This window comes from Saimiri boliviensis, chromosome 4, assembly GCF_048565385.1.
Source record: "Saimiri boliviensis isolate mSaiBol1 chromosome 4, mSaiBol1.pri, whole genome shotgun sequence".
Lineage (NCBI taxonomy): Eukaryota > Metazoa > Chordata > Mammalia > Primates > Cebidae > Saimiri > Saimiri boliviensis.
Genome location: NC_133452.1, coordinates 596,544 through 609,688, shown reverse-complemented (window position 1 = coordinate 609,688; position 13,145 = coordinate 596,544). Strand labels below are relative to the sequence as shown.

The window sequence follows — 13,145 nt, the reverse complement described above, 5'->3', positions numbered from 1 at the left end:
TGGAGAGGCCGAGGCAGCACACCAGGGCCAAACTGAGGCTGTGTTCTTTTCTTTAACTAGACCTGGGAATTGAGTGTCACAAAGCCTAGATTCTATTTATTCCCCATCTCGCAGTCTGGTAGCAAATGTCTGTGGGGAGCCCTCCTCACTCCTGTCTGAGCTTGGAATCCTGGGACTAAGAATAGCAGTGTGGCCCTGCTCTGCATAGGACGGCATGAGTGCGAGGACCCCGGGTCTCAGGGCACACAGACTGCACATTCATGGCATGTGGAGGCCACGCAGGGTCTCAGGCAGCACAGGTGAGGGTTTTATCACAAGGGGCACAGCACACCAGTGTCTTCCCTCCCAGGAAGAGAGGCCCCGGGCTGTCTGCTGTTGGCTGAGGTGACTGAGCCACCTGCAGCACAGCTGGGGTCCGAGACGGAGGCCAAGCTCTGTTTCAGGCTCTCTGGGGCCTTCTTGTTGCTGGATGCTGAGCAGAAGTAGGGTGACACAGAATGCCTGCATCCCACAAACTCCCTGGGAAGCCAGTGTCTCTGAGAGATTCCAGCTGGGACAAAGAAAAGCTGTGACTTGGTTAAAGTCAGCCCAACCAGCCCTGCCTGGAATTGAGAAGGCTGGGGCCCAGGTATCACCACTCTCTCTGCTCATGGCCCCCAGAATTTTGCAAAATCTGTTTTAAAAGTTTCTTTGTAAAAGTGACCTGTCCTCTGACAGGGGCCTGGGTCTCACTGGCCATTTTAAGAGTGCAGCCTTCCCGAGCTCAACAGTGTCCCTCCGTCATGGTGAACGCTGGTGGCCCCTTCTCTGCTCTCCTCCCTCTTCCTGGGTCCTCCCAGGCCAGACGACCCCTCCTGACTTTGATACTCCCACCGGCTCCTCCAAGAGCCCTGCATGGTCACCACAGGCCTGTCCAGGGCGTGGTCAGGCCACAAGATCCCTTGTTCAATAGGATGCTACACTCCCTAAAAACAGGAACTTCATCCCTCACTGAATTATACTCCTCTGTATCATTCATTATTCAGCTTGTAAACATAAATAGTGTGGCTTAAAAAAGATTACAATCTGGACTTCAAACAACTTTTGAATTAACCAACAAATGTATGTTGGGCACCAAATGGATTTAAGGGCAAGTCTACCTTGGAATTCAGAAAACTCCCACTCTTGGACTTCATAATCTCAACTGAAATAAAGTAGAAATTTCTTCATCATGTCTGACTTACATTTTAATTTCCAACAGATATACATTAAAAGACCCATTTCGAGCTTACTTGGATAAAGAGCGGAAAATGTTCATTTCAGCTGCGCCATTTCCCGTCTATTTCAACAGTATTTAAGCTATTCCAAACAAAAATAGAAGGAAAGCTCCCACATTATTTTGTGAAGCCAGCATGACATTGACACCAAAAAGACCAGTTTAAAACAAATCCAAACCACCGACCAACGTAATGTACCAATAGCAATGTAAAAAGCCCAAATAAAATATGAGCAAGTGGAGCGCAGCAGTGTGTGGAGGACTGTCCACCCTGACTAAGTGTGCGCTGTTCTGGGTTCTGCCCAGTCCGAGTAGCAATGGCTCAACGTTGGGTCTATTAATATAAATCACCATTTAAGAGAGCAAAAGAGAAAAAGAGCGCGACCATCCCTAGGAATGCCAACAAACAGCGGATGGAAGTCAACATCCATTCTCTACGCTTTGAAATAGAGAATGAAATGTTCCTGATGAAAGAGAAAGTGGTGAATGGTTCTTTTACATGATGAGTGACCTCTGTCTCATCCTGACCATTCCCTCCGGCCATGAAGAGCAAGACACTCAAGTTTCCAGGGTGCGTTCTCACACTGCTTTGGAGTGCAATCAGGGCAAAGAAACTGGAAGCGCAAAAACGAGAAAGGAGAAGACAAAGTGATGATTACTTACAGATTATTTTACTGTACATCTGGACAACCCTTAAGGAGCAAGTGACAAAAATGTGCAAAAATATAATTCAACAAGATAAGCAGGAAATGTGAAACATGTACACCAGGAAAACTCTGCCCTGCCTCGGAGGGAAGTACACAGACGGGCAGAAACCAAGCCGGCATAAATACGTCAACTTTCGCAAAGTTAGTCTGCACATATAATACAATCCCAGCTAAAAGGCTGACTTTTTAAAAGACAGGCTAAATCTAAATTTGTGTGAGAAAAGATTTAAGAAAAGACAAACCTCAAAGAAGAAACAAGTAATAGAGAAAGTATTACTGTCAGATATTAAGACGTTACAAAATTTCATTTAAAACTATATGCTACTGGGAAACAAATAATTAGAAATTATAGAAATAGACCTCAACATACTGCAAATTAGATGATAAAGACATTTAAATCATGAGGGGAAACAGGATATTCATGTAATGATGCTAACTAGGTAGTCTCTTAGAAAAACTATTAAGATGCTTCTATACTTCACCAAAATTAATTCCAGATGGAGCAAAGCTGTAACCGCCACAAAGAAAAAGGAAGAAAAGAAGCAAAGAAGAGACCATGGGAGAAATTCTGATGACATTGAAGTATGGAAGATCCAAATACAAAACAAAACCCAGACGCTGTAATAACATGAAGAAATATGATTGCACAGATTGCACAAAAATAAAAAACTTTTGCCTAAAAGGAAACACCACCATGAGCCAATTAAAAGATAACAAGTTAAAAAAGAATTTGCTGTTAATACCATAAACACTCATTTTCAAATATTTAAATAATAAGAAAGAGATCAGTGAGTCAATAAGTAAAAAGAAGCAAAGAATTTCAACTGAGCTCACAGCAAAGAAAATATGAGGCACTCTTAGGTACATGGAAAAATGCTCAACTTGCTCTGCTCACAAAGCCCTGCCCAGGGCCAGGGTGTCGGCAGTCAGTGTCTTGGGAGTTGCGAAGGCTAGGTAAAGCCCGTCCCTTCCCAAGAGCAGAAAAACGGCCATATCCGTAGGAATGGCAGATGTATGTGACACCTAGTTGAGCAACTCTATCAGTATGAACTTACTCTATGGATGCAATTGTGCAGATGTGAAACAGCACATGTGTGGTTACTTGCAGAGGCAGAGCCACATAAGCTTGGAAGTGGCCGTCGACAGTAGACCAGGTCTAGAATTTGGTAAAGTCTATCGCAACACATGGCCATTAGCTGGCTTGTGATTCCTTCACCATTCACCTGCCAAAGTCATTTCTCAATAGGCACTGGCTGTGTGCTCAGCCCTGCTGAGCAGAGTAGGCACAGCTTCTCTCTCATGAGTTCAGAGCTCCTCACCCTGACTCTGCCCTTAAGTATCTGACTCCCAGGGCCACCACCCAGGGATGCCATTGTCAGGGGCTGCTAGGCTGGTGCTAGCCAGGAGACAGTGGAGGAACAGGCTTGGGCAGGTGTGACCTCCAGAGTTTTTAGAGGCTTTTCCAGCTCCTTGAGTGGCTTCAGCCCTGAATCATAGCAACCTGGCCCCCTCTGACTACAGACCATCCTGGAGTGCTACCGTGGAGATGGGAGAGCCCAGAGAACAGGGATGTTCTGAGGGAATTTCTGTTCCTGTCTTCAGGACATTCTGCCCGGGTAGGGACCCACTAGAAGTATCAGGCACCAGCTGTCCCCCGCCCCAAGTGTATATCCCCCCTCACAGTCACCTTAGCACACCCTAGCAGGGCCAGGAGAAAACCACCACCAAGCTAGTGTAGTCCCTGGGAAGTGGTTGCCACTAGGCCGTACGCCATGGGAGGAGGGCTCTTGGGCTTCCTCTGCGCCCGTGGCCTGGTATGAACCATCAAACGACAAGACCGGGCAGGCAAACTGTTCTGTTGTCTGGAGGGCTTCCAAGCCCACAAGGCTTTCTTTGTGCACATAGCCCAGCAGCGTGTGCATGGGGAACACGGGCTGTCCAGATAGAGCTTTCTGCACACAGAGTCCCTGCAGGCTTCTGCGCCTCTACATCAGAAACAAGTCACTCTTACAAGCCAGCAGAGCGTGTTTGGTGCCTGATTTGGGCGTTGCACTTGTCTGTACCTCGGATCTGAGAGACTGTAAGCCTAGAGAGAAGAGCGCGCCGACAAGACGCACGGCTGGCGTGAAGAATGGACGAGAGGAGGCTTCACCTGACTGGCACAGGAGACAAGAACATGCTGATGAGACGCACGGCTGGCGTGGGGAACGGACAACAGGAGGCATCACCTGACTCGCACAACGGCCTCTGCTTTCTTCTTTCTTTTCGTAGAATTCCCTTCCAGAGCCTGATAGAACCAGAAGCAGGAACACAGCAGTGCTGAACAAGAAGCTGGGGGGCCCTGAAGGTGCAGAGCAGGCCTGCAGCTCTGCCTGGCCCAGGAGCAGCCCAGGAGCGCCCTGAGCATGAGCTGATTTGACACGGCAGTGGGCCCTGGGCTCAGCAGAAGGCCCGTGGGCCTCCTCAGTCAGCAGGCACCCATCACTGTGGTGAAACACACCCTCAGGCAGCGAGGACGCATGGTGGAGGGGCAGCCTGCCACCCCCGACACAGCTGGGCCTCTCCACTGGGTGGGCATGGGGCACCTGCCAAGGCCTCTGCCACTGCCTGGCAGGACAGCCCTCTTCAGACATGCTTCTAGGAGTAGGGACTGCAGCGCTGAGTTCCACAGGCGGGTCTGGTCTGGAGGACACCCGGCCCCCCACTTCTCATAGAACAGCCCTGACAAAACATTCATATCCCCACTAATGATGCCCGGCTGTCAAAGCTGGGCCAGAAGCCTCCGTCTGGGTGGCAGAACACCCTTGAAAGGGCTTTGAGAGCTCGCTTACAGAAAAAACACCAGCTCAACACTAGACACGCAAAGCTTCTAGGTAAAGTTGCTTCCTGTCATCCAAGCCACAGAGCGAATGCAAGGTGTCAAGTCTACCTTCCTGGCGGCCAGCTTCTTCAGATGAGGTCTCCCCGCTCTCTGGTTGTCCTGGCATGGCTCTGCTCACGACATCCACCATTGCCCCATCCATGCCAGACTTGTCCAGAGTCTGCCCTCGACTCTGCCCTCTCAGCCCCGGCTGCCACCTGCTTTCCCAGGTGCAGCTCAGGGCTGAGTCAGGGACCTCCTCCACCCCGATGGCCTCACGCCCTCCCTCCCACAGAGATGCTGCAGCCCACATGGGTTGTTCCTGATGGACAGCCCTTTGAGCCGGGCCCAGACCTACAGCTGCATGCCCTGGCAGGGGCAACTCTGGGACCCCAAGGCTGCAGCCCCTCTGGACTGTGTGGAGGGTCCTAGGCAGCGTCTGTGCCATGCCGTTCATTCAGCACCAGAGCTGCCTGCGCTTGGTGCTTTGGCGCTGTGGGAGGGTGAGCACTTACTCTGCCCACCCACTGCACTGTGCCCAGCAGGACCCCCAGTGCTCTTGAAAACAAGGCTGGGTTTTGTGTGCTGAGGTGAAACCTCTGCTGGGCCCAGAAGTCCTTTCTGAGAAGGAGAACTGGGGCCAGCTGCCGAGGCCTGGAGGAACGCAGACCAGGACAGACACTCTGTATCAAGACTTTGCTTCTAAGTAAAAGGAAACCTGTGAGTGTTTCTTTCTTTTTCTTTTTTTTTTTTTTAATGTAAGTCAGAGCTGTAGTGAAGACGGCTTCTGCCCACCCTCCCTCCTGCACAGGTGGGGGCTGAACTGCAAAGGCAAAGTTCTGCACTACACCCAGTTCCCTTGTGGAAACCGCCTTCCCACTAGCCATTGTCCTTCTGACAGCAGGCCTGGACGGAAGCGTGGACATGCCTTCCGGGACGGTGCTGGTGACATCACTGCTGCGCTGACAAGTGGGACTCAATAACTTCTTCTGTTTGGTTCCATGCAGACAATTCAGCCAAACCAGGAAACAGCTGCCCCTAGAGCAGGTGGGTACCTAATTGCTGGAAATAACGGCATACGTCTGCTGCCCACCACATCGTTGGCCAGACCCACGGGTGGTCTGCGGCTTCCGAGCTGAGCCTCTGCACTGTGAAACCTTTTAAGCTAGAGTTTGGGCTGCATTTTTAAAGTTCCTGAAACCAAATATGAGCATTCCTTCCTTACTGATATTTTGACTATGTCTAGGTGGAAGATTTTCGTCCCTTGAATTAATTCCTACAGAAAACATACTACAATTCAGAAACAGACACAGGCTTTATGCCCCTTGTTCATATTGAAAAATTTAAAGGCAGAGAAACGTCCTTACTGGATTTCCCGGTAGCTTGTTTCATGACGTAACGGACGCCTCGGCCCATCAGAGCGTGACTTGGTCCTGCTGCCTGGAGCCCAGGACTCCTCTAGCTTGGAGAGCCCGCCATGACTTAAATTCGAGCCTGTGACCAGGGGTGCCTCGCTCTGCTCCAGCTGGGAGAGGACTCGCCTGTAGAGTTACCTGCTGCCGGTCAGCACTCTTCCCAAAACACCATCCACATCACTAGGACAGACCCAATGGGTTCTGCAGGCCGAATGCACTGGGAAAAGACATGAACGTTATGTATTATAAAATGGCTTCAGCGTGAAGTGAGTTGAAGGGCCCTGGAACTAGGGACCTGGGTTTACTGTTGGGGTCTCTGACTCTGAGAACCCACCTGAGGCAAATGAACATCCGCCTCCCAGAATCATGTGAATTCTCCTGATGAAATTCTCCTGCCTGAGTGTTCCCTGACATGTAGGCTCCAGGCAGTGCCTCCCTCAGGACACAGAGCACGGGGCTGCTGCCACACTGCTACCCTTCCGGCTGCCCTTCCAAGTCTTGCCCTCCCAATCTTCCTAACCACAATCCTCCCAACACCAGGAGCTCCAGTGGGAGTTCAAAGCCCTCAGTGCAGGCTCTGACCCTGCGCTGGCCGCCACAATTTGCCGACATGAACCCTGTGGCCAGAGCCCTCTGACCACTGACACCGCGTGTGCTCTGCCTCCCCACATCCGTGTCTCTGTGTCCTTTCCCCCAGGAGCTGGTTAACATGGGGAGGAAGCTTGACTTCGAAGGATACCACGGCAGCAAGCCCTCCAGCCTGGTGGTCCACGAGTCAGCACCCCAAGGGGCACGCCCTTCCTCTCTGCTCCTTCCGCAAGGGCCAGTTCCACTAAAGCTCTCTGGAGCCCTTCACAGCTGTGGTGGGTCATCTCTGAAGCCCCCTGTGGCTGTGTAGCTGGTATCCAGCGTGCTTAGCAAACACCTCACCAGAATGGACACCAGCTGCTGGTGCGGGATCTGCTGGCCCAGGCATGGCGAGTACACTCAACGACCCAGCACCAGCTGTTGATGCCTCACTGAGACCATCTCAGCTCCACATCCCTGCACCAGAACAGGCCTTGCAGGGCAGAGAGCTCCCCAGCTCAGCAGGGCCATATTCACGATGTGACACAGGTCATCATCTGCCTCCCGCCTGTTCTGATGGTCTCACTCACAGTCCTGTGTCCTCCAGGCAACTCGGTGCTTGTGTGGGCTGAGACACCTCCACACTGACTCCACAGGACTAGCTAAGAATTGTGAGTAGGTGGTGCCTAACGCATGAGAGCCGTGAGGGCCACGCGTGTCATCCCGTGCAGCCACGAGCCAGGGGCACGAGCTCAAAGGGTGCTGAGGGAGAGGGCAGTAGCTGGGCTTTAAAAATGGGCAGAGGGCAACAGCACTGTCCCTCGAAGGCGCCTGCACTGTGAGTGCCTGGGACCAGGACAGGGACCACATCTCTCCCTGTCCTTTACCTTTTTATGGTTTAAATTTGTTATAAGCTTGTATGGCACTTGTAATTAAAAGGCAGACTTAAGTATAAGTCAAAGAGAAAAAGAAAATGGAGCTGTTTCTGCCTAACTCCTGCCTGTGACTTGACCTCCAACTCTGAAAACTTGGGTCTTTCTGCAAAAACTTCAGAGACAAGGACTCGCCCCATGGAAAGCCTGGTGGGAAGGGCCAGATCGTCGCTGGAGTACGAAAGCAGAGGTGGACGCTGTGGGCTGGTGGAAATCACACCCAGGGCAGATCAGCAGACGCTGGAAGCCTGAAGTGCCCCGTCTGAGATGGAGCTCTAGGCGCTGGCTCCTGGTGGGGTGGGTGGAGGCGCAGGGCCAGGCTCTGCCCGGCCCACCCGGCCCTGGCAAGGGTGGACTTGGCTCTGCAGGTGGAGTCTCGTGGTATCTCAAAAGTTGATGCAGTTTTGAAATGTTTGAAATGCAGATGTTCCTTAACACCAATTCCCTCCGCTGTTCTCTCAATGAGTTCAGAAAGACTGAGATTGCAGCCTCCAAAGGCAGCACAGTGACCGCCCTGGGGCTTTGGTTCTGTTTGCCTATTTGCTCTCTGATTGCTGTGTCCTCACTCTCCCCCAGCAGCGGAGTATGGCAGCTCTTAGGCACTGGGAACCATGCCAGTTGCTGGGGGCCGGGGACAGGGTGGTCTCAGACCCTCCTTGGAAGGGAGGGTCAGCTGATGAACAGCACACAGGATGTGTAAGAGCAGGAAAAGAGTCAAGCTGGGGCACCTCCCAGGGAAGGGCAAGGAGGCATGCTGCCCTGTGCAGATGATGGGAGGGGCCGGGACTGAACCACAGGTCTCTGCGGCCTGCCAGACTGAGCCCCCACCTCTATGGGCCCACGACGTCTTTTCTCTGAGCTCCTCACCCAGCTCTCTCTGAGCCAGGGCCCCAGCGAGTCAGCAGGCAGGCACATGGTCCCTGAGATGAGCGCTGGTTAGTTCCATGTCTTTGCTATTGTGACCAGGGCTGCAATGGACAATGGCTTGTGCAGGAATCCTTTTGATATGTTGATTTCCTTTCCTCTGGGCAGATACCCAGTGATGGGCTTGCTAGATCTAATGGGAGTCCTGGTTTTAGTGCTTTGGGAGATCTCCATGCTGCTTTCCGCAGAGGTCCCACCAGCAGTGTCTAGGGGGGCCCTTTTCTTCCAGTCCTTGCTAACATCTGTTACTTTTGTCTTTTTAGTAACAGCCATTCCGACTAGAGTAAGATGGTATCTCCTTGTGGTTTTGATTTGTGTTTCTCTGATAATTAGTGATGATGAAACTTTTTTCATAGACCTGTTGGCCACATGTCTGTCTTCTTTTGAGAAATACCTGTTCAGGTTTTTTGTCTACTTTTTAGTGGGACTTTTTTTTTCCTGTTAAGCTGTTTGATTTCCTTGTACATTCTGGACATTAGTCCCCTGTTAGATAAATGGCTTGCAAATAATTTTCTCCCATTCAGCCAGCAATCTTTTTACCCTGCTGTTTCCTTTGCTGTGCAGAACCCCCTTGGTTTGATGTAGGCTCATATGCTTGATTTTGTTTTTGTTACCTGAGCTTTTGAGATCACCCTAAATTCCCTGACTTGATCCCTACACATTATATACATGTAACAAAATTTCTCACATACTCCATAAATTTGCACAACTAAAAACAAACAAATTTTCAAATGCAAAAATAATAAAGGATAAGCATTAGTATCAAAGCCACAGAAACGATGGGTGGCTTGGGAGCCAAGCAGGGCGATGGTGAGGAAGGGCCTCAGCCTGGGTTGCTCCTGGTCAGGGATGGCTTGTGGACCAGCTCAGGCTGTTCCAGCCCAGTGTGCTTCAGCCTCCATTTCTTCAGCCTGCAAGAAGAGATAACAACAGGATTATGGCGGCAGGGGGACCAAGATAACTCTCATGAAAACGTTAGTGCAATCCCTAGCGCACAGAAAGCACTCAACCAACGGCTGTTTCTTCCTTTCTCCACAAGACCCCATGAGAACCTGAGGCGTGGGACCCACGCTAGACATAACATGACTGATAATTATCACTTTTCTTAGCAAATCTGCTACCTCACTCCCAGCTGTTCCTGTGACACAGAGGATAGGAGCAGAGCCCCTCAGCGGATGGGTGTGAAGAGAGGAGGCCTGAGGTGCCTCCCCTCCCCACACTCCTCCACGGAGCTTCCATCGGCAGAGGAACCTCGCCCAGCTTCACACAGGGAGCTATGGAGTCCCTCTGGAAGGTGGAGCTCAGAGCACAGAATGCAGTCCTTCTGTGGAAGACCACGCACGACAGCTTTGCAATCACAGCCAGGATCAATATCACATTCTCATCACTTGGCAGTTTAGTAATTACTGAATTTGTGTCAAAAAAGCGCGTTCCATAAAAGAATCTTAAAATATGTTGATGCAATACCCCAGTTGATTGTTTTTGACACCCACCCACTTTGACAACAGGCATGACAGTTGCTATTCTAAATATTCTAAGGGATCTGTGAGACTCAGGAATTGCAGCAGTTTCTTTCATTATGGTGAGAATGTGTAATTAGTAAATTGAATAGATTTTAACACTATTTTGGGAAACTGTTGAAGGGGCAATTGCAATGTTGTGGTATTGGGGTCTCTTAGCTCGTGCGTGCACCTGCGCGCCTGTGTGTGTGTGTGTGTGTGTAATTATACTCCTCAACAGCAGCTGCTGAGGCAAGACGAACCAGCGTTTTTCTTCTTCCTCTTCCCAGGAGACGTGGACTAGCTGTCGCAAAGATGCAGCAGAAGTTTGTGAGTGTCCATTTGGAGTTTTCCCAGGCCAGGCCCTGGGGTCACTGCACAGCCAGCAGCCGCCTTGTTCATGCCTCCTTCCAGCTCAGGCAGAGCTAAGCTCCAGAGAACTCACTGTAAGCATTCCCACTGGGGACTCCCTGGCAGAGGATGGTAGGGGCAAAGCCAGGTGCTTCTGTGTGGAGCCTTTTAGGGCCCGTGGCAGCTCCTCCTCCTTGTTTGTAAATGATGAGCCAAACAAGACTCTGGAAAGCAAGATCTGCCTAAGACTCATGGGGAGCCCAGCATCCACGCAGCAACAGCTCCAGGCAGGCCGTGCCCAGGGCTAAGCATGGCCACACCATCGCTTGTTCCATGCGGGCCGTGAGAAGCTCCCAGCCTGAGTCGGGAGAGCTAAGATGGGGCCTTTCCCACGGGCTGAGCACGGCCATACCATCGCTTGTCCCATGAGGGACGTGAGAAGCTCCCAGCCCACACAGCCCACCGGAATTCTCTCTGTGAGCTGAGATGTCCAGTCCTGTCTTTGGCTGGAACCTCCCCGTGGCCCTAGAGCTCATGGTCTCACTGAGGCTTCTTGGACCAGGTGCTCCACTTCTCCAAAGCCCTGGGCAGAGTTGCCGTGGTTCCCAGCCCTCACGTCCTTTCTGAATAAGCAGCACCATCCCGGCCATGATATTCTGGACATCCTTGCAGGTGCATTCTAGAGAGAACCAGCCCTGTCATGAGCACTCACATCACAATAAGCAAGCGGGCAACTTGCCCCGTCTCTGGACACATCCCTCATGCTACTGCATTTTCCATTAAGCACTAGACAGCTGTAGTTCACAAAGGTGTTCTGGAGACAGGAGAGAGTGTGAGTGTGGAGTGAAGGTGTGTGTGACAGTGGAAGAGTAAGGGTGTGCATGTGACTGTGAGTGGAGTCAGGGCATGTGTGTGAGAGTGGAAGAGTGAAGATGTGCATGTTAGTGTGAGTGTAGGTATGTGTGTGTGAGTGTGGAGTCAGGGTATGTGACACTGGAAGAGTGAGAGTGTGCATGTGAGTGTGAGTGTAGGTGTGAGAATGTGAGTGTGGAGTCAGGGTGTGAATGTGAGAGTGGAAGAGTGAAGGTGTGCATGTGTGAGTGGATGCAGGTGTGGGGGTGTGAGCATGAGACAGTGACAGTGAGTGTGAGTGTTGGTGTGTGAGACCATGAGGGTGGGTGTGGGTCTGAGTGTGGGTCTGTGAGTGTAAATGTGAGACAGTGAGTGTGAGGGTGGGCCTGTCAGTGTGAGATAGTGAGGGTGACTGTGGGTCTGTGAGAGTGTGAAACCATGACGGTGTGGGTCTGTGAGTGTGAGACAGGGTGAGTGTGGATCTGTGAGTGTGAGTGTGGTTCTGTGTGTGTGAGAGATAGTGTGGGCCTGTTAGTATATGAGACAGTGAGTGTGGGCCTGTGAGGGCGAGTGTGAGACTGAGGTTGAGTATGGGTCTGTGAGAGTGTGAGTGAGTGTGAGTGTCGGTCTGTCAGTGTGAGTGTGAGACAGTGTAGGCCTGTGTGTGAGACTGTGAGGATGAGTGTGGGCCTGAGTATGTGAGGCAGTGAGACTGTGGGTCTGTGAGTGTGAGACAGTGAGTGTGTGTGGGTCTGTGAGTGTGTGTTACACCATGTGTGTGGGCCTGAGTGTGAGTGTGACAGTGAGTGTGAGTGCTGGTCTGTCAGTGTGAGTGTGAGACAGTGTAAGCCTGTGTGTGACTGTGAGGGTGAGTTTGGGCCTGAGTGTGTTAGGCAGTGAGATTGTGGGTCTGTGAGTGTGAGAGAGTGACTGTGAGTGTGGGTCTATAAGTGTGTGTTACATCGTGTGTGTGGGCCTGTGAGAGTGAGACAGTAAGTGTGAGTGTGGGCATGTGAGTGTGAGACAGTGTGAGTGTAGGTGTGTGCATGTGAAACAGTATGAATGAGGGTCTGAGACTGAGTGTGAGTGTGGTCCTGTGAGTGTGGTCCTGTGAGTGTGAGACTGTGAGTGTAGATCTGTTAGTGTGAGTGTGAGACAGTGTGGGCCTGAGTATGAGACTTTGAAGGTGAGTGAGATGTGTAAGTGTGAGTGTGAGACCGTGAGAGTGCATGTATGTGTGAGAAGATGAGTGTGAGTGTGGGTCTATGAGTGTGTGAGACAGTGAGGGTGTCAGTCTGTGAGTGTGAGACAGGGTGAGTGTGGGCCTGTGTGTGAGACAGGGTGAGTATGGGTCTGTGAGTGTGGGCCTGTGTGAGACCATGAACATGAGTGTGCATCTGAGTGTGAGACAAGTGAGTGTGGGCCTGTGAATCTGAGAGACTGTGAGGATGTGTGGGTCTGAGTGCGAGTGTGAGACTGAGTGTGAGGGCGAGCCTGTGTGTAACAGTGTGAGTCTGTGAGTGTGAGTGTAGGCCTGTGAGTGTGTGAGACCGTGAGTGCGAGTGTGGGTCTGTGAGTGTAAGATAGTGAGTGTGGCCCTGTGTGAGACAGAGTGTGGGTCTCAGTGTGAGACCTTGAGTGTGAGTGTGGGCCTGAGTGTGTGAGACCATGAGGGTGTCAGTCTGTGTGAGAGTGAGACAGTGAGTGTGAGTGTGGGCCTGTGTGAGACAGACTGTGGGTCTCAGTGTGAGACCTTGAGTGTGAGTGTGGGCCTGAGTGTGTG

At 51.4% G+C, this 13,145-nt stretch overlaps 1 long non-coding RNA gene across 2 annotated transcripts in view; it reads right to left on the bottom strand.

The window, feature by feature from the left end:
- Positions 1 to 2,309: 2,309 nt before the first annotated feature.
- Positions 2,310 to 13,145, bottom strand: part of LOC141584217 (uncharacterized) — a 76,055-nt gene continuing 65,219 nt past the window's right edge. Inside the window, exons 4-5 of one of the 2 annotated variants that reach the window (XR_012517123.1) lie at positions 6,190 to 9,571; positions 2,310 to 5,884 (exon numbers count right to left, since the gene is read on the bottom strand). This is a non-coding gene — a long non-coding RNA (uncharacterized LOC141584217). Of the gene's footprint in view, positions 9,572 to 13,145 lie in introns of both variants that reach the window. The other variant, XR_012517122.1, reaches the window with a different exon arrangement.